General features: G+C 49.6%; 1 protein-coding gene across 3 annotated transcripts in view; it reads left to right on the top strand.

The window, feature by feature from the left end:
- Positions 1–10,879, top strand: part of KCNA6 (potassium voltage-gated channel subfamily A member 6) — a 37,568-nt gene extending 26,689 nt beyond the window's left edge. For all 3 annotated transcript variants that reach the window (XM_027967988.3, XM_012175539.5, XM_060414258.1), the window contains exon 2: positions 10,466–10,879. The gene's annotated coding sequence lies outside the window, so the exon portion shown is untranslated. The remainder of the gene's footprint in view (positions 1–10,465) is intronic.
- Positions 10,880–21,670: the final 10,791 nt, after the last annotated feature.

Genomic DNA, 21,670 nt, shown 5'->3' with positions numbered 1-21,670 from the left:
AATGTGATTCAATGGACCAGGTGACTTAGTTGCCTCTGAAAAGTGAAGAAATCTCCCTGCAATGCAGGAGACCTAGGTTCGATCCCTGGGTTGGGAAGATCCCCTGTAGAGAGGCATGGCAACCCACTCCAGTATTCTTGACTGGAGAATTCCACGGACAGAGGAGCCTGGAAGTCTACAGTTCATGGGGTCACAAAGAGTCAAACACAACTTAGCAGGACTGTGAAAAGCAGGACACTTTATCTGTTTGCTCCTGGCCTGCCTGCCTGTGAACAGTCTATCTTTATGGATCTGTTGTACCTGGGTTTCTTGGAGTGAAGTTGGGTTACTGTGAGAAATAACAAACTAGATGCATTGTACACTGGATGCCATGTCCTGGGTAAATGCGCATGAACAATTCTGCTACATTTTCATATAATTATACGAAACAGAAGTGACTTATTGGAAATCTGGTGATAGCTCATGTCCAGCTTAGACAGTGTCCTTATAAAGTGGAAAATCTGCAGCTTTCCAGCTAATTTCACCAATGGAGTCAGCTTTGACTAATGCTTCGGAGGGTCAGGTCAGTTCAGTTCAGTTCAGTCTCTCTGTCGTGTCCAACTCGTTGTGACTCCATGAATCACAGCACGCCAGGCCTCCCTGTCCATCACCAACTCCCGGAGTTTACTCAAACTCAAGTCCATCAAGTCAGTGATACCATCCAGCCATCTCATCCTCTGTCATCCCCTTCTCCTCCTGCCTCCCAATGCCTCCCAGCATCAGAGTCTTTTCCAATGAATCAACTCTTTGCATCAGGTGGCCAAAATATTGGAGTTTCAGCTTTAGCATCAGTCCTTCCAAAGAACACCCAGGACTGATCTCCTTTAGAATGGACTGGTTGGATCTCCTTGCAGTCCAAGGGACTCTCAAGAGTCTTCTCCAACACCACAGTTCAAAAGCATCAGTTCTTCAGTGCTCAGCTTTGTTCACAGTCCAACTCTCACATCCATACATGACCACTGGAAGAACCATAGCCTTGACTAGACAAACCTGCGTTGGCAAAGTAATGTCTCTGCTTTTGAATATGCTATCTAGGTTGCATAACTTCCCTTCCAAGGAGTAAGCGTCTTTTAATTTCATGGCTGCAATCACCATCTGCAGTGATTTTGGAGCCCCAAAAGAATAAAGTCTGATGCTTTGGAGGTTACACGATGCTAATGGGCATTTGGCATGACTCAAGTGAGCCCCGAACCTGCTCTCAGATCTGCTTGGAAATCAGAGGAACATGGTAGCACTGAGGGGACTTCCTCCATCCACTTTAGTTTTTAATTTAAAAAAAAATTACTTTATTTTTGGTTGTGCTGGGTTGTCACTGCTGTGCGCTGCTTTCTCTAGTTGCAGAGAGTGGGGTCTGCTCTCTGTTGAGTTCACAGGCTTCTCATTGCGGTGGCTTCTTTGTTGAAGGGCGAGGGCCCTACATATGCAGGCTTCTGTAGTTGCAGAGCCTGCTGAGTGTAGGCTCCAGTAGTTGTGGCGAATGAACTTAGTTGCTTCGAGGTCTGCAGAACTTCCCAGACCAGGGATGCAACCCACATACTTTGCATGGCAGATTCTTAACCGCTGGACCACTAGTGAAGCCTCTCCTCCCACTTTAAACAAGGTTCTGTTTGTGTGCTGTTCCTATGCTTGGCTTCTATCAGGGATATTTGTGGGAGGTAAGTTTCTGTTTTTTTTTTCTTTCTTTCTTTCTTTCTTTCTTTTTTTAAAACTCAACTGGTAGTACACCCAAGCCTAATAAAAGAATTCTGTCTCTAGTGCGAGACTGGAATTTAGAATTCTAAGTCTAGACAGGATGGTAGTGTGGCATACTGGTGGAATGTGGGGCCAGTGTCTTAGTTTCCTATTCTGTCCATCTAGCGGGGTGATTTGAGGGTAATTATTTAGCCTTATGGTGCCTCAGATTCTTCATCTGTGAAACAGAGAAAATAATGTCTATCTCAAAGGACGAGTGGGCTTATTCATGAGATAACATATTTAAAATATCTTGAACACACCAAGTGATGAGCAAAGTATAGCTATTATTTTAATTGGGCTGCAGAACGTAGGTGTTAGTGATTCTATAATTAAATGGGTCCAGTTAGCTTTCTTTGGGTTAAAAGAGACTAAAATGTCTGGCTCAAACTAATTTATTCCAAAAGGGAAATCTACTACTCATAAATTCATTTAAAATTGGGCTTTGGTTAGCAGAGATACCATAGAATAGGCCAAAGCATGGACAGCTGTAGGGGGTGAATGACTCTTTGGTGGTTTAATTGCTAAGTCCTATCTGACTCTTGCGACCCCATGGACTGTAGTCTCCCATGCTCTGCAGTTTGTGGGACTTGCCAAGCAATAATACTTATGTTCATGGGATTTCACTTGTGTTCATGGGACTTCCTAGGCAAGAAGTGGGTCCCCATTTCCTTCTGTAGGAGATCTTCCCAACTCAGGGATCGAACCTGCAACTCTCACATCTCCTGCAGTGCAGGCGGATTCTTTCCGCTGAACCTCCAGGGAGGCCTAAATGTAAGGCTTACAGAGGCCTTCCATAGTAAGGCCCAAATTTTAACAAAATGAAAGTACTAGAATGCCTAGATAATGTAATGAATAGCTCTAACTGCTGAATTTTTGTAATATATTGAAAAATGCTGACTATGAGATATTCAGGCTGTCCCGAGGAGGCCAATGCAAGCAGCAGGACAAAATCATTAAACATAGGACACATCCTATGTGTGCTGGATGCATGCCAACCTCCTCTTTAGGCTCAGGGTATATCTACCCATGAAATCCTATCTGTTCCTATAAATGTTTCCAGTTAGTGTTATTAGACTCAATTAATTTCATTCTCATATCCATTAAATTAACCAGAGCCTGTGCTGGAACATTCAAAATAAGTCTAAGGTCCATAGTATGTTACTTGAAAATAATACAATTCTTTTGAAAAATTGGGCTTCAGGTACAGTGTGATCCAGGAGACAGATTTTTTTTTTTTTCATTTCTCTTAATGTAATTCTGCTGTTCATATGGACTGCAGATGGTGTATGACGGCCAGTAGCTCTAGGCATATATCCTCCCAGGTTCTAGTCCCATAAACAGAGTCTTTTATTGATCGGAAAAAAATCCATGGTCTGATTTTCATTGGTCAGAATTTCACCTCATTTTCTTGTCTAATTGGACATATCTGGGTCATATGTACACTCTTGGAGCCAAGGTTGGGGTCAGTTTTATCCAAAGCACATGGACTGAGTATGCAGTGTGGAGACTGTTTTTCTAGAGGAGAGTTGGTGCTCCATGAGGAACAGAAGGAATAACATAGATGTTGGGTAACTAAAAATGTATCAACCATCCTCCCCAAACAAACAAAATAGTGACTATCTATTATATCCAGGCTCTTCTGCACCTCTTTTAGCCAGAGAAAAATATCATAGCTTAGGTAAATCAGCACCGAAATAGTACAAGGAACACGGCTCTGACTTTAAGTAAGGTGCTTCTAAAACCACACGTGGGCTTGCCGCTTTAGCTTTTTAGATTATCAAAGAATACTTTGGTATAATTCTTTTTTAAAAGTTACTGGTACATTTTCCCCCAACTTGTAATAGCTTTACTATTTTATTCTAATTATTAGGATAACATAGTTGACTCTTGAACAATGGATTTGAATGAAATGGGTCCACTTTTATGCAGATTTTTTTTTTCAATAAATACGTGTACTACAGTACATAGTCCGAGGCTGGTTGAATCTGAGAATACAGAGGGCTGGCTGTAATGTTATAGTCAGATTTTTGATTGCGTGGAGAGTGGACACCCCAGATTCCTTTGTTGTTCAAAGTTCGACTGTATATGCAAAAAGGTGTATATCGTAATATAAAGGTCACCAATAATCCCACAGTCCAGGGGTAATTCCTGTCATCATAGTATAATTATTCCAGATGATTTGTGTGTGTGTTTATATGTGTCTTGTATGTATAAAACACTTAGCTAAAAATAAAGTCAAACATAAACTTATGAATACTTTATTACCTTTTAAGTTCAATTATATATTCTGGGCTTCCCTGGTGGCTCAGATGGTAAAGACTCTGCCTGCCAACGCAGGAAACCTGGGTTCAATCCTTGGGTTTCGAAGACCTTCTGGTGAAGGAAATGGCAACCCACTCCAGTATTCTTGCCTGGGAAATCCCATGGACAGAGGAGCCTGGCGGGCTATAGTCCATGGGGTCGCAAGGAGTTGGACGTGACAGTGACTAAACAGCAACAGAACATTCATGCATCTTTTTAAAAAATTAAAAAAATATATTTTTGGTTATACTGTGCAGCATGTGGGATCTTAGTTCCCCAACCAGGGATGGAACCAGCACCCCCTGACATGGAAGGGTGAAGTCTTAACCACTGGTCCACCAGGGAAGTCCTCTATAACATGTATTTTTAAAGGTGCTTTCCTCTTACTGTATTCAAAGTCTAAAGGAGTTCAGGCTTTTGAAAAACAACACAGGCAGCCTCTGCTTATGAATAGAATAGTACAGTTTGTCTGCTGAGCTCAAAAGCTTCAGAAAGAACTCAATTTAGAGATATATACCCTTCATAAATTGAATACTTATCTATCAAAGCAATAGATGTCCTAAATCATCTTTTCGGCACACAAAAGCACCTTGTGGGGATATAAAGTGTGCCCATTGGCATTTATTCACAGGTACATGTGCATAAGAAGCAGACTGGAGGTATATGAACAGCAATAATAGTCATAGTTACCAGTTACTGAATACTGTGCTGTACTAAAATATTATTGTAAATCCTCACACTGTAAGGCAGCCTCCATTATTATTATTGCCACCTATCAGATGAGACTGCATAAGTAACTGGGCTCAACCTGGATCTGTGTGGCTCCAAAGGCAAATGATTCTGTCTGAGTGGAAGGGATGTGTGTGAAGTTCAGTTTCCTTTTATAATTTTCCTTTATAGTTCCTCCACTGCGTAAAATGAGTATGTACGTTTTAGGATCAGAAAGGTTATTTCCACCTTGAAAATTTATAGTGCGTGGTCAATGGATAGAGATGGAGAACAGAAGGAATCGCCAGCTCTAGGTGAGACTGTTTATGTCACCAGACAGCTTTGAGTTGGGGAGGGTGGCTGTTCACTAGATACACATTAAATGGTATCTTGTGTAGCTTGTATTTTGTTGCTAATTATAATGTTCACATGCTCTTTAAAAAAAAAACAACTTTTGACTTTATATTGGAGCATACTTGATTCAGGGCTTCTCCAGTGGTTCAGCCATAAAGAATCTGTCTGCAATGCAGAAGCCTCAGATGTGGGTTCGATTCCTGGGTCGGGAAGATCCCCTGGAGGGGGGCATGGCAACCCACTCTAGTATTCTTGCCTGGAGAATCCTGGAGGACCTGGTGGTCAGAGGACCTGATGAGCTACAGTCCATGGGGTCGCAGAGAGTCAGACATGACTGAAGCGACTTAGCATGCATTGCACGCACTGTTGATTTAAAATGTGGGGACAGTTTCAAGTGTACAGCAAAGTGATTCGGTTTTAGATTTTCCCGCTTAGGTTGTTACATAATATTGAACAGAGTTCCTTGTGCTTTATATACAGTAGGTCCTTGTTGGTCGTCCATTTAAAATATACCAGTGTGTACATGTCAGTCCCAAACTCCCTAACTCTCCCTTCCCCCTACCCTTCCCTTCTGGTAACCACAAGTTCTCTTAAGTCTGTGAGACTGTTTCTGTTTTGTCAATGAAATCATTTGTATCATTTCCTTTTAGCTTCCACATATAAGCATTATCATAGGGTATTTCTCTTTCTCTGACTGGCTTCATTCAGCATGGCAATCCCTAGGTCCATCCGTGTTGCTGCAGATGGCATTATTCAACTCCTTTTCATTGCATATATATATATATATATATATATATATATATATATATATCACATCTTCTTTATCCATTCCGCTGTCAACAGGCATTTAGGTTGCGTCCATGTCCTGGCCACACACTCTTAAAGATAATGGCGAACCTTAAGCCTTGGGGGAGACTGGCAGCCTCCCTGTCGGTATCTGGAGCATGACAGAGCCCTCACTTTGCCGCGAGGCATATCTCTGTCTCTCTGGGGATGCACAGGGTTTGGTGACATACCCCAGAGGGGCAGAAACTTTGATCAAGCTCAAAGTTTCAAAGAATGCCAAATTCCACATCACTCACAGATAGGCTGAGTGGTTGGAAACCAGTTGGTGAGCCTACCTCTGAAAACAGTGATAAGACCAGCGAGTGTAGACACGAGATTGAAGTGGTCAGTGGTTCACACTGGGTCCAGCAAGAAGCCGAATCGTCCAGATTCTTCTGGTCCTTGCCTTCCCCTGCCCATGTGGCATGGTCCATGTTCTCAAGACTGCGGCCCTTTTGAAGATGTGACGCCCCTCTCCCTGCCAACAGAAATTGCCAGGAGTTGATTTTAGGGGCAAAGGAAGGGGTGTTTGAAAAATACATGCATGAGAATTCTCACATTTAGTTGTTCAACTGTGCTACATTGGAAACATAAGAATTTAAGACTCCCCCTGGTTATTTTAGCTTGTGTCTGAAGGGGATAAAGGAGACAGTCTGACGGCCTTACTGTTTAAAAGGAACTTTAAAGAACGTTTGATTTTTCATACGATTCTGAATAAGTAGGAAGAAATGGATGAATTAAAACCTGCTTTACTCAGCAAAGGGTTAAATGAATACTGAATTACCAGGTAGTCCCTAATTGCGCAGGAAGTGTACACAAGTGGTGCTCAGCGTTAGGTGTTCAAATTTGGAACCCGCGATGCCCTATTTTACGCTGGGTTTGGAATTTCGTGCGTTAGCTGCAACAAACGGTCATTCTCACGGTGGCCCTGTCTGTTGGCCTGTGGCACTGTCTCTTCTGTGCAGTCGTGTGCATGCAATAATTCAGCTACTCCATTGCATGTTTTGCCTTTGTTTTAGAAAATTGAGAGGGACACAGAAAAATTAAGAGCACCAAGCGATGATGTTAGTAGAGCTGAGACAAGATAAGAATCATTCGGTTTGCCGGAAGTGCTGTATCTTTAGCTTCAGTCAGCAGTTCACTGGGATGCAGCCAGTTGAATCCGTTGGATTATGAAGGGAGGAAGCATATTGAAAAATCATGTGTGAAGTGCTGGAAATAGACCTGGATGCTTGTATCTGCCCGGCAAAGCGTGAGGAAGGATTTCATCAGACCTTAGCACTCCGGGATAGAAACCCCACACAACATATAATCTTTTGCACATTTTACATAAATACACATTTCCAGAAATTATGCGTGAAGATGGGAACTGCAAGTTTAGAGAGGTGTGAGCGGAAGGGCTTTAAAAAAAGCACGCAGTCTCTGAATCCTAGAGTTTTAAGGCAGAAAGGAGTTATGCTCCCCCCAAGCAATACATATTGATTGTTGCTGTAGAAAAAGGTAGTGGTTCAACAGATTCAGTGTTTATTCATTGGGCTCCTGTGTGTGCTTGGCAGTGGTGATAGAATGATACATGAAATGAGAACGATAAAATGATAAGTGAAATCATGAAAAATGATTTCTTCCTTTGACAGAATTGGTGATAATCATGAGGTGTGTGTGTGCTGATGGGGCATAAGGAAGCAGTTGTTAATCTAGTAAACCCCAACGTAAAACTACAGCTGTGATCAGTGTTGCAAAGCATGGATATCCACATACCTGAGCTACCAGGACCTGAAATGGGGGGATTTGACTTAATGATATTCAAATGATGAAAAGGGAATTGAACAGGCAAAGGTTCCAGAAACAGCATTCCAGGCAGAGTGAACTATATCCAAAGGCCCTGTGATGGGATTAACACAGTGAGTACAGAGATGGGGTTGCCAAGGGAACAAGGGAAAGGGTGCCGGGGGAGCAAGGAGGTCTCACCACAGTGCAGTGGGCTGGACGCACTGTATGGATCCAGGTGGACTGGTCACGGAATTTTTGCTGGCATCCAGGTGGATGATGGCATTAGAACCCTAATGATGGAGACAGAAGAAGGTGAATGGATTTGACAGCAATGGGGGAGGTGAGCGCTTCCAGCCTTGCGGTGAATCAGAGATGTGGTGGGTTAGAGAGAAAGAGGTGGACGAGAGGAAGGAGGTGATTTTTTTAGGATTGATAATACAAAAGAATAGGAAATCCAGTGCTCACTTCTTTAGTATTGCGACGAAGTATGATTGGAGCTGGGGGAGGTGCAAACAGCATATTTAAAACATTCTCATTTTTATTCGAGACACACACACACACAATTTGAAAAGCCGCATAACACTGTAAGGCTTTTACGGAAACCCGGCAGGCTCCACCCCTCTTCTCACCATGAATCCAAGACCTCAGAGGCCAGCGCTTTCAATTATTTTAAGTTACTTTCTGGCATTTCCCTTCGTTTTTCTCTGTAAATACTTATGTTATTTCCTAATTTGCTTTTTCAGCTAATAAATATTGATAAAGCACCTGAGCACAGTACACACAGTAAAGAAAAATATACACGATAAACGAAAACACACGTCATACAAATACACGCGGTGAACAAAACCCCCCGCCCTCACGAAGCCATCGCTCCAGTGTGGAGGATGCCTAAAGGTTTAAATAAAACATCGCTGTCAGCCTCTCAGTGCATAGAGGCAGTGCTCCGTAGGGATGCAAGTGTTAGTCGCTCAGTCGTGTCCAGCTCTTTGCGACCCCATGGACTGTAGCCCGCCAGGCTCTTATGGTTATAGGTAATATGGTGAAGAATAGGCATCCATGGGTGTCCTGTGGGCACTTCTGGGGAGGAATGTAGAGGTCAGTAAGGGAAGGAGGGGAAAGGGATGACCCACCAGAGAAACAGCATCCGAGCAAAGACTGGAAAGATTGCGGGGAGAGCCCTGTGGGTGTGCAGGGAGAGGGCATTCCAGGCCAGGGCAACAGCGAGTGCAGAGGCCCTGAGGCTGGAGGAGGTTGGGGGTCACTGAGGGTCCAAACAGCAGAGAGGCCCTTGCTGCTGGAGCGAGGTGAGTAGGGAGGGCCCTGGGGGTGAGGTCGGCTTGGTGGGGTGGGGAAGCCCAATGGGTAGGGTTTTGTGGGCTGCTGGAATGACCTCGGCTTCTACGCTGAGTGATGGGACGGCACCTCATGTCTTGACTGGAAACCATATTCCCACTTACCCTGCTTCCAGCAGACTTTTTGGTTAAATCGGTCTTCAGGGTTCCCACCATGATCACTATCAAATATTATTTCCTGGATTGCCAGCATCATTTGTTTTAGATTCCACGTACAGGTGATGTCATATGGTATTTGTCTTTCTCTGTCTGACTCTCTTCACTTAGGAGGGTCATCTCCAGGTCCATCCCTCTTGATGCAAGAGGCGTTATTGCATTCTTTTGCATGGTTGAGTAGTATTCCATGGTGGACGTGTACCGCATCTTTATCCATTCATCTGTCGAGGAACCCAGGCTGCTCCCATGTCTTGGCTATTGGGGATAGTGCTGCTGTAAACGTAGGGGTGCAAGCACCTCTTCAAATCAGATAAACGTCCCCTCTTCTGACCGAATGGCAGAGGGGTAGGGGCTTGGTTTTGTGGGAGTGGGCAGGATACCTGGAGGAATTTGTCCAAGGCAACCCTGGCCTAATCTTGAAGGGCTTTGTGGGAGTTACAGGGACATGCTGGCACATCCAGGTGGCTTTTTCAGCCCAGGGCACAGTAGATACAAACCTTGAACATGGAACACTGGGCTCCCAATCTCACATGCTTTCCAGTAGAAAACAATGATGTCTGATATCACATGGGACAGACTGCAAAGGCTTCAGGAATCAGAGGAGAGAGGGATCCATTGTGTTGGTGTGGCCAGGGAGGCTCCGGGAGGCTCTGGGGCTCAGCTGGGCCAGGAGGGATGGGGAGGGGATGGAGGGAGGTTGAGGCAAGAGGCAGGAGGTTCTGGTGGGCCGAGGGTGAGTAGCCAGGCTGTGGCAAGAACGCTTTCATGGAAGGATGGTGTGCCTGATGGATGCCGAGGGTCAAGATGAGCCCTGGAACCCAGGAGAACGGTGTCAGCGTCCAAAAGAAGGGAGCTCAGCTGATAAATGTATGAACCTTCGTCTTCCTGGGCCTGGGAGTTGAATGAATTGCTTGGACCTGATTTTGGAGACTGAGGGGCCATTACAGGTGGAGTATTTGTGGTCATGTATAAAGGCAGCTTCTGCAGGAGGCTTTCAGGGCTCAGCAGTTACTGATGGGCTGTGGGGACTCTTGCGGAGCCTGTGAGGTGGGAGGTGTGGTTTGAGCGAACCAGAGAGTCCAGGGACGGGGAAGGTGGGGGACCAGCATGCAGAGGAACCAAGAAAGAGGCTGGAGCTCCGTCCCAGGTCTCCTGGGGCCACTCCTTACGCAGCCAAGCCTCCCATCACTAACTCACCTCCTTTTCTTCTGATTTGTCCCTGGCAGGGAAGAAAGAAAGAGGCTGGCCCAGAATTCCAAACCAGGAGACCTACACCTGTATTTTTGATAGCGGCTGGACAAAGAGGACCAGGACCCTCAACTTCTCCAGAAGACGAGACACACCCCCCACCCTCCTGGGGTGGACGGGCCTGACACTCCTCCAGTGGCCTCCCATGAGCCATGACCAGGCTGGAAAAAACTGGGACGGGACCCATGGGCATTTAAAGATGGGGCCTGGGATACTGGGCTGAGGCTGGGGCAGGGAGGTGAGACGGAAGAACTGAGGGTGCAGACAGAAGAAACCAGGTGTGGAGGGGCCGGGGGTCGAGTGATGCCGGCAAGCGCATGGCTGTGCTGCAGGACCGTCCAGGAAAAGGGTGGCCACGAAGGACTCACAATAAACACACCCGGAGTCTCGGAGGCTGTATGTTTCAGTGCGTGAAAACACCAATGGCTAAGCTGAGCAGATGTGCCAAGCTGTGACAAAGGCAGGCAGGTACCCGATGCTGGACACTTGGCCAGCATCCCAGGGGCCACCCACAGATGGCATCAGAAAAAGGGGTTGAGTCCCTTCCGCGGTGACCCCACCCTGCAGAAGGGGACGTTCTCCAGGGAGGCCAGGTGTGTCACCCGAGGTCAAGGAGTGGCCTGCCTGCAGGCAGGTGTCGAGGCCAGGTGATGAAGCCGTGTACGGGGTCTCCCAGGACAGCAGGGGCTTCTTTCTAGTGTGTGACCCACTCCACTCCTGGCCTGTCCCCTGGGGAAAGAGAGCAATTCCACTTCTGGGACGTCCCTCCTTCTCACTTCTGTCCCTCCTTGCAGCAACCGTCCAGGGTGCTCTAGGAGGGGACATTCCCACGAGCACCCACTCATCCAAGTGTCTTGCCCTCTTGGTGACAAAACGCGTGAGGCTGATTTTCTTGCCGTGGGCTTACTTTTCTAATTAGGTGTTGCCAGGGTTACTGTCTGCTTTCATGCCGGGCCCTCCCAGATCTGAGTGCTGGGTCACCAAACTGCTGCCTTGGCAGTGGGGACCATCTCCTCAGCCACATGCCCACCTGATGTCTGGTAAAGCCCCAGACGTGGACTCATCACTCACAGAGTATCTGGTGAATGAGTCAGGTTGTGGATGAATGAATGTAGGCTCTGGTTACTATACACAGTTAGCACTTGTTTAGTCGCTAAGTCGTATCCGACTCTTTGTGACTCCATGGACTGTGGCCCACCAGGCTCCTCTGTCCATGGGATATCCCAGGCAAGAACATGGGAGTGGGTTCCCATTCCCTTCTCCAAGAATCTTCCAGACCCAGGGATCGAATCTGTGTCTCCTGCATTGGCAGGCAGATTCTTTACCATTGAGCCACCTGGGAAGCCAGAGTCAGGTTAATGTAGGGGGACAGGAGAAGGCTGACCTGGAAGCTGCTCTCTTCGAGTGGAGAGCAGAAGTGGTCAAGGAATGAGGGAGGTCTTCTGGATGAAAAGGCCTGGGGGTGAGAGGCTTGCTGGCGTGTTCTAGGAGCGCAAGGGGGCCAGCATGGCTGGAAGGCAGTGAGCCCGCAGGGCACAAGGTCAAGGTGAGCTGAGCGCCGAGGGTTGTCCAGCCAGGCAGGGCCTTGGAGGCACTGAAAAGACTTTGCCTGGACTTGGACTTGGAGGGATAGCCATTCCTCCAGGGTTCTGAGCGGAGAAGGGATGTGATCAGACTTAAAATTGAACAGACTTTCCAGTTGGGAAGCTGGTGGGATAACCTAGGTGAGAGTGGCTGCTGGTTGAACTCTGCTGTCTGCAGTCGGCGGTAGTGATGAGAAGCACAGATTCTGCATAACTTAGAAAAGAGAATCAACAGGAGGGATTGGGTGTGGGGTTAAGAGAAAGAGTGAAGGCAAGGATGACTTCCAGCCTGTGGGGGAGAGACGGAACACCAGAGACTGGACTGTGCTAGAGGATTCTGTGGCTGCGCTGGAGACGCCGCAACCCCCTCCCAGAAGCTGGGATGAGGGGTGACCTTACCCTGCAGACTCCGCCCCCCTCACAGCCTGACTCTGCCTCCAGCCCCACTGCCCCCGCTGGTGGATGGGTGAGGGTCAGCTGCTTCTGCCCCCGCTGTCTGTCTCCCTGACCCCATGTCCAGGACAGACTGCGTCTGCGTTTCTGTGATTCATTCTAGTCTCTCCCTCCTGGGAAGGTTGGGGACCTGGCTGGCCTTGGCCTTGGTAGTCAAGGTATTGTCGCCTCCCAGGGCAGCCAAGCCGAAGTGGGGACACAGGAAACCAGAATTGCCTGAGGCTGAGACCTTGGGGATGGAAATGGTGGGATGGTTGGGGCGCTCCAGTAGAACCAGAAATCGATCTGAGAAAAGAAACAGCAGCGGGAGGCCGAGAACACCTCTCTCCTGGCTCCTGGAAGGGCCCGTCCAGAGTGGACAAATGGACAGTAGGTCCCCCTCAGACTACCCTGCTCTCTGCCATCGGTGTGCACTTGGGATGCACCATTTCCGGGGGTGGCGCTTGTCTTCATTTCTAAAAAAATTTATTTATCTTAATTGGAGGATAATTACCAGGTTGTGATGGTTTTTTGCCATATATCAACGTGAACTGGCCACAGGCATACATGTATCCTCTCCATCCCGAATCCCTCCCACTTCCCTCCTCACCCCCCATCCCTTCAGGTTGTCGCAGAGCACCAGCTTTGGGTGCCCAGCGTCATACATCAAACTCGTGTCTTTGTTCTGAGGTGAGATAGCAGGAATATGATTTACGAGGCCACTTGCAGGCGCTGTGGGCTGGTGTCAGGAGGAACGCTGCTTCCTGAGCTCAGCTGTGCTGGCTGGTGTCCAGGGAGCCCATTGTGCCATCCGAGGTGAAGGTTCTTGGGGCTGCCCTCCAGCTCAGCTTAGCTTTCTCAACACAGCAGAGCGGCAGGTGCTGAAGGCTGAGAGTCTGGAGACCCGGGACCCAGTTCCAGCTCTGCCACTAAACTCACTGCATGGCGCTTGTTGAGACTTTGCATGTCCTTATCACTTGGGAAATGTGGAACCGGGCCCAGCCATCTCTCATGTCTCTTCCCACTTAGAATTCTGAGATGTTTAACTCCATCACTTGAGTAACTGAGAAGCGAATTGATTTCCGGATACCTGACGGCAGACGAAAGCCCTCTCATCTTGCTTAGGGAGATCGCATGTATTCAGTTCTTATTAAGCATCTGTACCTGCAAGGTCCGTATAGTCAAAGCTACGGATTTTCCAGTAGTCATGTACAGATGTGAGAGCTGGACCATAAAGAAGGCTGAGCACCAAAGAATTGATGCTTTCAAATTGTAGTGCTGGAGAAGACTCTTGAAGAGTCCTTTGGACTGCAAGGAACTCATCACTGAATATTCACTGGAAGAACTGATGCTGAAGCTCTAATACTATGGCCATCTGATGTGAAGAGCCAACTCATTGGAAAAGACCCTGATGCTAGGAAAGACTGAGGGCAAGAGGAGAAGGGGACAACAGAGGATGAGATGGTTGGATGGCATCACCGACTTGATGGACATGAGTTTGAGCAAGCACCAGAGTTAGTGTGGACAGGGAAGCCTGGCGTGCTGCAGTCCATGGGGTCACAGACACTTGAACACTACTTAGTGACAGAACAACAACATACCCACAGGCACTGTAATCACCAGGCAATGGGCTCTGTCTGTTCTGGGATCCAGGCAGGAATGGCTTGCTGATGGATCGCCTGCAACACAGGGTTGTCCTGATTACAGGCGTTAATGCAAAAACAGAGCCTGGCCGCCATCAGCATGTTAGTGACAGTTAGTCACTGTCATGACTATCATGGGCTGGCCGCAGAGACGTCTTTTCCTGCTCAGTTCAGTTCAGTCACTCAGTCGTGTCCAACTCTTTGCGGCCCCATGGACTGCAGCACACCAGGCTTCCCTGTCCAACACCAACTCTCAGAAATTGCTCAAACTCATGTCCATCGAGTCGGTGATGCCACCCAACCATCTCATCCTCTGTCGTCGCCTTCTCCTCCTGCCTTCAATCTTTCCCAGCAGCAAGGTCTTTTCTAATGAGTCAGTTCTTTGCATCAGGTGGCCAAAGTACTGGAGCTTCAGCTTCAGCATCAGTCCTTCCAATGAATATCCAGGTCTGATTTCCATTTGGATTGACTAGTTTGATTTTGTAAGGAGAATTCCTGGGTCTCGTTTTCTCAGGCTTCCAAGTGCAAACCCTGATTGACCCCTTGGCCCAGAATGCTTGGCCCTGCAGGTTGCAGAAGGGCCTCCTCCATCTCTCAGCTCAACCTCGGACTATGATGCTGGCCCGGTGGTGGGAGAGGTGAGGCCGAGGTGCATCAGACTGTCATCATGCTCCTCCTGGAAGTGCTGGGTGACTGTCAGCCTCCCTCCAAGCGTAGGAGATTATGAGCAATGCTGTGCTTCTTCGTAGGTGAGTGGTAGACCGTGGGCTCGTCAGAGAGTCAGGGCATCTCAGAGCATCACAGGGATGGGTGATCAACTGGTTGACAAACACACACTGCCCCACAAAAACACATGGAGGAAGACAACCCCCAGAAAAGTGACAGGGGTTTGTCCACGGTGGGCAGTGAGTGGCTGGAAGAGACGTCCTTGTTGGGAGGTTAGGGCTCAGGGCCCTTGGGCTTGTTGCTGATTCTGAGGCCTGCAGTCACAGCCTCCTGTTCTGGAGGTGAAAACAACTTCCTCCAAAATCAACTACTTGAGATGACTTGTGAGAATCTGGACTGCGCTCATCAGCTCCATTCCTGCCCTGCAGGTCCTTGCTGCTCCCTTTCTGGTCCCCAGTCACCTGCCATTGCAGACATCGCCACTAGAGGGAGCCATCACTACTTCTGTTTCTCCCATTGGTGGGATGGGACACCCCGCGGCTGCCCTGGGAGCTGGACACCTCCTGGCTCTCGGTCACTCCGAGGGGTCCCTGCGTGTCTAGCCATACCTGCTGATTGAGTCCGTTCAGGGCTGAGAGTGTGCACTGCTTTCCTGGGGCTGCCAGGGTCTCTACCCAGCAGTCCTGACGTAGCTGGATGTCCCGGGAGTGGGGATGACCCCCTCCCTGCCACCCCTTTGTCCATCCATGCAGGAGCCCCAGGAGGTGCTTCTCAGAGAGGCAGGGAAGATGCAGGGAGAGCACAGGCTCCAAAGGCTCCCGGATCCCTGGCCTGGGAAGTCCAGTGGGTAACTTGAGGGGGGGCCCTGCCTGGGAGTGTCCCCTACCTCTTGGAAGAAACTGCCTGAAAACTGCACTCAGAGAGGCCTGACATCCCAGGGACTTCTGCCTGAGTTGCTGTCAGTGATGGGAAATTATCCACAGGGGCCAGGAGATGACCTGGCAAAGAGATCAGGTGTCATTAGGAAAAGTGATTTTCCAGTTCAGATACCACTCGGTCACAGAGATACTCTGGAATCCCACCAGGTTGAATTATCCAGAATGCCTACCTGCCATCAGGGTTAGGAGGGGAAGTATGGATAAGTGACCTTGTGCATAACCTCATATCCTCCAGGGCAAGTTTTCACCTCTGGGCCTCAGTTTCCATCTTGGTCAAACAGGGGTTTCTATTTCTTTCTCAAGTTGTTTTAGGTGTAAGTTTCGCTTGTTAGGTTTATACTTCGATGCTCTATAAGGCCCCTCCTGCAAGGGATAGCAGTCTGTTCAGTCTGTCCTCTGGCCCTGTGGCTCATTTGCCAACTCTCTGCTTTCTGTGGTTTAAAGGCTGTTAAAAGTCATTGTCCTTCCCCACGTGAGCTTCTTTTAAAAATCCCACTAAAAATAAAATTAGACTGACCTCTTAGAACCAGTGAACTCATCAAAAATGATTCTGAGCCCTCTGTGCTTAGATGTTGACAGTAACTGATCATTTCACGGCAATAGGCTGGAAAAGCTCAACAGCAGGGGCCGGGGTTTCCATTTTCTGTGTCAACAATCGCTTGCCCGCTGTCTAGTTTCTTCCCTGGTCCTGCTGGTTTCTGAGGGGCTGGGACCAGCTCGTCTGGACTCTGTGATGCTGGCTCATGGCTTGGTGACAGGGTCCTCATTTCTCTGAATTTCCAGGCACTGCTTTGTCTCTTAAAGATGCCTCAGTGACCAAGACTCCATCCCAGACTTGGTTGTGGTGGAAAAGAAAGTGGATGACAATGGAAGGAGGTTGAAGAGGTTTCCTTAGAGGCAAGGAGAAGAAATTCCTTCCAATTAATACATCATTCTGGGCAACGCATGATTGATTGGAATAAGGAAGACATGCTTTTTCAGTTTTCTTTTTGCCTAGTGCTTTAAAAATGTCTTTGTTTTTTAATTATTTCTCTATTTGGCTGCACCGGGTCTTTGTTGCAGTCCCCGGGCTCAGTACTTACAATGCAAGCGCTTAGTTGCCCTGAGGTATAGGGGATCTTAGTTCCCCATCTAGGGATTGAACCTGCGCCTCTGGCATTGGAAGGTGGATTCTTAACCACTAGACCACCAGGGACGTCCCTGTCTACTGCCTTAATAGTCAAGAAAGGCTCCAGACATTAATGGGAGCAGGATACCAGGGGCATGTGCAATCCAGGGTAGGCCTTCTCACCCTTCACTGTGGATCCAAATCATCCAGAGACCTTGTTAAAGTGCAGATTCCTGGGCTCCAATTCCCAGAGTTACTGAAACAGTAGGTTTGAGAAGGGGCCCAGGAACTCACATTTCTATCAAGCTCTGGGTAACACCAAGGCTGCAGGTCAGGACACCAGGCTGGAGGGCGGCACTGGCCTGGGACACAATGACGCGTCATCTACCCCCAGAGTGGCGAGCCCTGTGAAGATCTTAACCGGGGATTGTCGCACTCATAGAGAACAGTCACCGCCATGGATGCTAGCACAGCTAAATCCCCAAGGAAACGGAAGGTCCCCACTCCCCTCCCATTGTTATTCACAAGGCTCTGGTGCTGACTAAGCAGAAGTGAAAGCGCCAGTTGCGCAGTCCTGCTCGACTCTTTGCGACCTCATGGACGGTAGCCCTCCAGGCTCTTCTGTCCGTGGGATTCTCCAGGCAAGAATACTGGAGTGGGTTGCCGTGCCCTCCTCCAGGGCATCATTCTTGACCCAGGGATCCAACCTGGGTCTCCTGCATTGCAGGCAGATTCTTTACTGTCAGAGCCAGCAGGGAAGGCCAAAACTCTTGGCTAATTACCATGTTGCCAGGAAGCATCCCAGGTCCGTGCTCTGAGCTTCTGGCCCCTGCTGGCCACCAGGTGGGGCAGGGTGATTTCTTTCCAGGTCTGAGGGGCTGACAAGAGGAAAAGTACTGTGGAGATGGGAGTGGAGACTTCCAGGCAGCCCTCTGTGTGTGCCGGCCTCCACAGTACCGCTGCCATCTCCGTGTGAACCTACTCCATCCACATCTAGGGTGTGGTGGGGAGGGGGTCTGTTGGCTTTTCAGGTTGCTTGTTTCTCTTCCTGTTGTCTCCCAAGAGCATCCTCACTCACCTGCTGTGCATCAGTGACTGTGGCTTGAGATGAAAGGGCGATGGCTCCTCCTATACCAGAGATGGAATGATGGGGGGAGGAGGGGGACCACAGTGTTATGAATGGAGGGACCAGAAGCCTCTCTTCTCTGGCTGGGGCCTGAAATTTTCTCCAGCTCCCTGTGATAGCATTTTGACCTGTGCAGATGAGCAGACTCCCTTTTTTGTGGATAAAAACAAAAAGATGTGTCTGTGTGTCTGTGTGTTTGTGTGTCTGAGTGTTTAGACTACAAGCTCCCACCCCACATACACCCCTTAAAGTGTCCTGGGTAAGAGATGTGGCTCACCTGGTAAAGAACCCACCTGCTGAGGCAGGAGATGCAAGAAACATGGGTTAGATCCCTGGGTTGGGAAAGAGCCCCTGGAGGAGGGTGTGGAAGCCCACTCCAGTATTCTTGCCTGGAAAATTTCATGGACAGAGGAGCCTGGCGGGCTACAGTCCATGGGATCGCAAAGAGTTGGATGTGACTGAGCGCGCACGTGCGCGCGCGCGCGCGCGCGCGCGCACACACACACACACACACACACACACACACACACACACAGCATCCTTAGTGAGCAGAGCCACATCCCTGCGCTGTCGGCTCACTCCCTAGATAGCTCTACTGCCAGCCGCCCAGATCATCTTAAACCAAAGACCGCGGGGTCCCCCTTCCCCTGCACTGATGTCTGGGATATAAATTCTGACTTTCCTAGTGACAGTGTCCCGAAGGGCTTCTTTGTCCCTTGCTGACAGTGGAGGCAGTCGCTCTCCAAGACGGAGCATCGGCCTCACCTCCACTGCAGCTCTTTGGATGGCAGGGACTCTCAGCATGGGATTCGAGGCTGCCCTACAGCCGCCCCTGAACTTGCATCTTTGGGGACACTGCAGGGCATGTCCCCTCTGGCACCTGCCCACCTCCAAGGCGGACTCCAGCCGCTGCTGCTTCCAGTGCAGCCTGCCCGCTGGGACCAAGCAGGGGTCCGGCGGCCCGCAGTCAGGAAGCAGGCGTGGTCCAGGGCCCTTCTCCGCGGAGTGAAATGCTGATGCGGGTTCTTGAAGGACCTCGCCCCACCCCCTCCCGCTCCGCCGTCCCCAGAGCTGTGACTGACCCGGAACGTCAGAGGCAGGAAAGTCGCTGCTCCAGTTGAATTTTGCTGCAGTTTCTCTCTTTTTTTTTTTCCTTCCTTAGATGCTGAGAGCTATTTTTAGCCACAGATTTTTTTTTTTTTTTTGCAGGGGATCCACAGTCTATTTTTAAAGCCCTTACGGAGGCTAAAGCATCCAGTGTCCCCCAAGAGAAATTTTGGAGTTAGGTGAGAGAGGCCTTCCTGAAGATGAGAGGGTGGTCTGGGAAGGCCTAGGGAGGGCTGGCAGAGGCTGGGCCCCAGGCGGTGGTGGGGGTCTATGGAGACCCCACCCTGCTTCTCCCTCCATCGAGCAGCCTGGGAGCCAGGACAGTCGGCTCTGGCAGTTGCAACGACACGGCCTTCATATGTGCCATTGGTTTAACGTACTGCGTTTCCTTCTGTTTCTTGAATTTCCACACTCATGTCTCTCCCCATCCCCTCCTTCCATGGCCCCCCTGGCAGAGGAGAGGTTGATTGTGGAAGGTTTTGGTCAATGAGTCCAGTAGGAGGCCAGCCCTGGGTGAGGAGAGAGGCTGAGGGGGCCCCAGGCGGTGGCTGGAGGTGGAGAAGTGGCCGGGCAGGGATCCGCTGACTGCAGGCTCCACAGGAGGGGCAGAAAGAGAAGGAACTGGGTCCCCAGGGCAAGGCCACTTCTAGGAAAACTCAGGTTCCATTCCAAGCCGCCTGGACAGAGATGCTGTTGGGCGGAGGTGCTGAGGGGGCCAACAGACCTGCCCTCCAGCTCCTTTAGGCTTTCCCACAACGGCCTGTGGGACTGGATGGGGCAGGTGGGGAGAGGAGCTGGGCTGGAAAATTCCAGACAGAGTTGGTGAAAACGTTCCACAGCTGAATGGAAGTCTCCTCTCTCTCTCTCTCTCTGCTCTGCACCTAGGGAAGGACAGAGGACACCTCACAGGAGGTCCAGGTCCTTCCGCACCTCTCCTTTCTCCCTCCTCCTGGAACTGAATCCACCAGGCTGCTTTGAAAATGACCAGGGCCTTAGTGCCCCCTGGTCCTGCCCCCTGCCCTTCCCCACCACCTCTGGCTGCACCTGGAGGAGAGGAGAAGGGAGGCAGGGATGTAGGGAGTCCTGGGTTCCAGCTCATTAGCCGACCATCGCCTGGCCAGTTAGCCAGGTGCTCTGAGGATGCTGCTGTGGGTCCATTGGAGTTGGCAGCACTACCCTCCTTGGACTCTGTCAGCACTGCAGACCATCCAGGTTGCCCTGGCCTCCCTGCTGTGGGAGGGCAAGGGGCCCAGTCCTGGGTGCCTCAAAGAGATGCCCACACTCTGCAGCTTCCCCACCATGACCCGCCTGGAATCAGGCCAATCTCAGCATGCCCTCCTTGCCTGGTTCGTTGGGGTCAGGCTCCACAGAGCCCAGGGCCCCCTCTTTCTGGAGTGTCTGCTCCATCACTCTGACTTTATCAGTGGGGCTCGCCTGCCCACTTCCATGTGAGATCGTCATCCCCTCCCCTTACCCATGTGTCCCTCCTGGCTGAGGTTTCTCACCATCAGACACACACACATCCTCCCATCTCCTATTCATTATCTGCCTCCAGTAACAAAAGTCCCATCAGGACAGGAATTTCCTTTCCTCTGTTCATGACAAGTCCCTCAACGCCCAGGGCAGCACTGGCATATTTTAAGCACTGAATGCGTATTTGCTGAATGAATTAATAAAAAAAAATGAAAACGTGCCTCGGTGGAGGCACCCCTAGGGAGGCTTTCTCTCTGACTCCCTCTTCCCTGAGCAGAGCATTCAGGGAGGTGACTAAATGGGGACATCTCCCTTCCCAGCACACACAGACGAAATCAGTTTTAGCCCCAGAATAACAAGCGATTCAGAAGCTCAGCAGGAAGGGACTGAAGAGGTCCTCAGAACTAAGCCCCATATTTGTGCAGAAGAGGGGATTGAAGCCCAGAGAGGTGAGGCCACCTGCCCAGAGTCACACAGCCCGTGAGAGTCAGGCAGCAGAACCTGGGTCCCCTGGGTCCCCAGGGTTATGATTCTGGGAGTCCCAGGGACCATCTGCCTGCTTTGCCTCAAAATGAGAGGAAAGCATTATATTCCCTCCCAGCCAGGGAGCAAGTGCTTTCCTGATCCTGAGGGGTAAGTGTTAGTCTCTCAGTCATGCCCGACTCTTTGTGACCCCATGGACTGTAGCCCACCAGACTCCTCTGTCCATAGAATTTTCCAGGCAAGTATATTGGACTGGGTTGCCATTTCCTCCTCCAGGGGATCTTCCTAACCTGGGATCAAACCTGGGTCTCCTGCACTGCAGGCAGATTCTTTACAATCTGAAACTCGGGGTGGACAGATCAGCAAACAACGTCCCAGGCTCCCAGCCAGCTGGAGGGCTCATTGCCTGTGAAGATGTTGGCTCTCAGCATGACCCAGACCAGGAGCAGTAAAGAACCCACTTGACAAAAAGAGACACTTTGCATCTCCAGGAGGCGACTGATGGCTGCGTCCCCTTTTTCCCAGTGGAGCCAAAGTCCTCACCAGGGCTCATCGGCAGGAGGACTGATCTGATGCCAGAGCATCAGTCACCCTGACTCCCACCTGCACTGAACAGCCAGTTAC

This window comes from Ovis aries, chromosome 3 (genome assembly GCF_016772045.2).
Source record: "Ovis aries strain OAR_USU_Benz2616 breed Rambouillet chromosome 3, ARS-UI_Ramb_v3.0, whole genome shotgun sequence".
Classification (NCBI taxonomy): Eukaryota; Metazoa; Chordata; class Mammalia; order Artiodactyla; family Bovidae; genus Ovis; species Ovis aries.
This window is presented reverse-complemented; position numbering and strand designations above follow the sequence as displayed.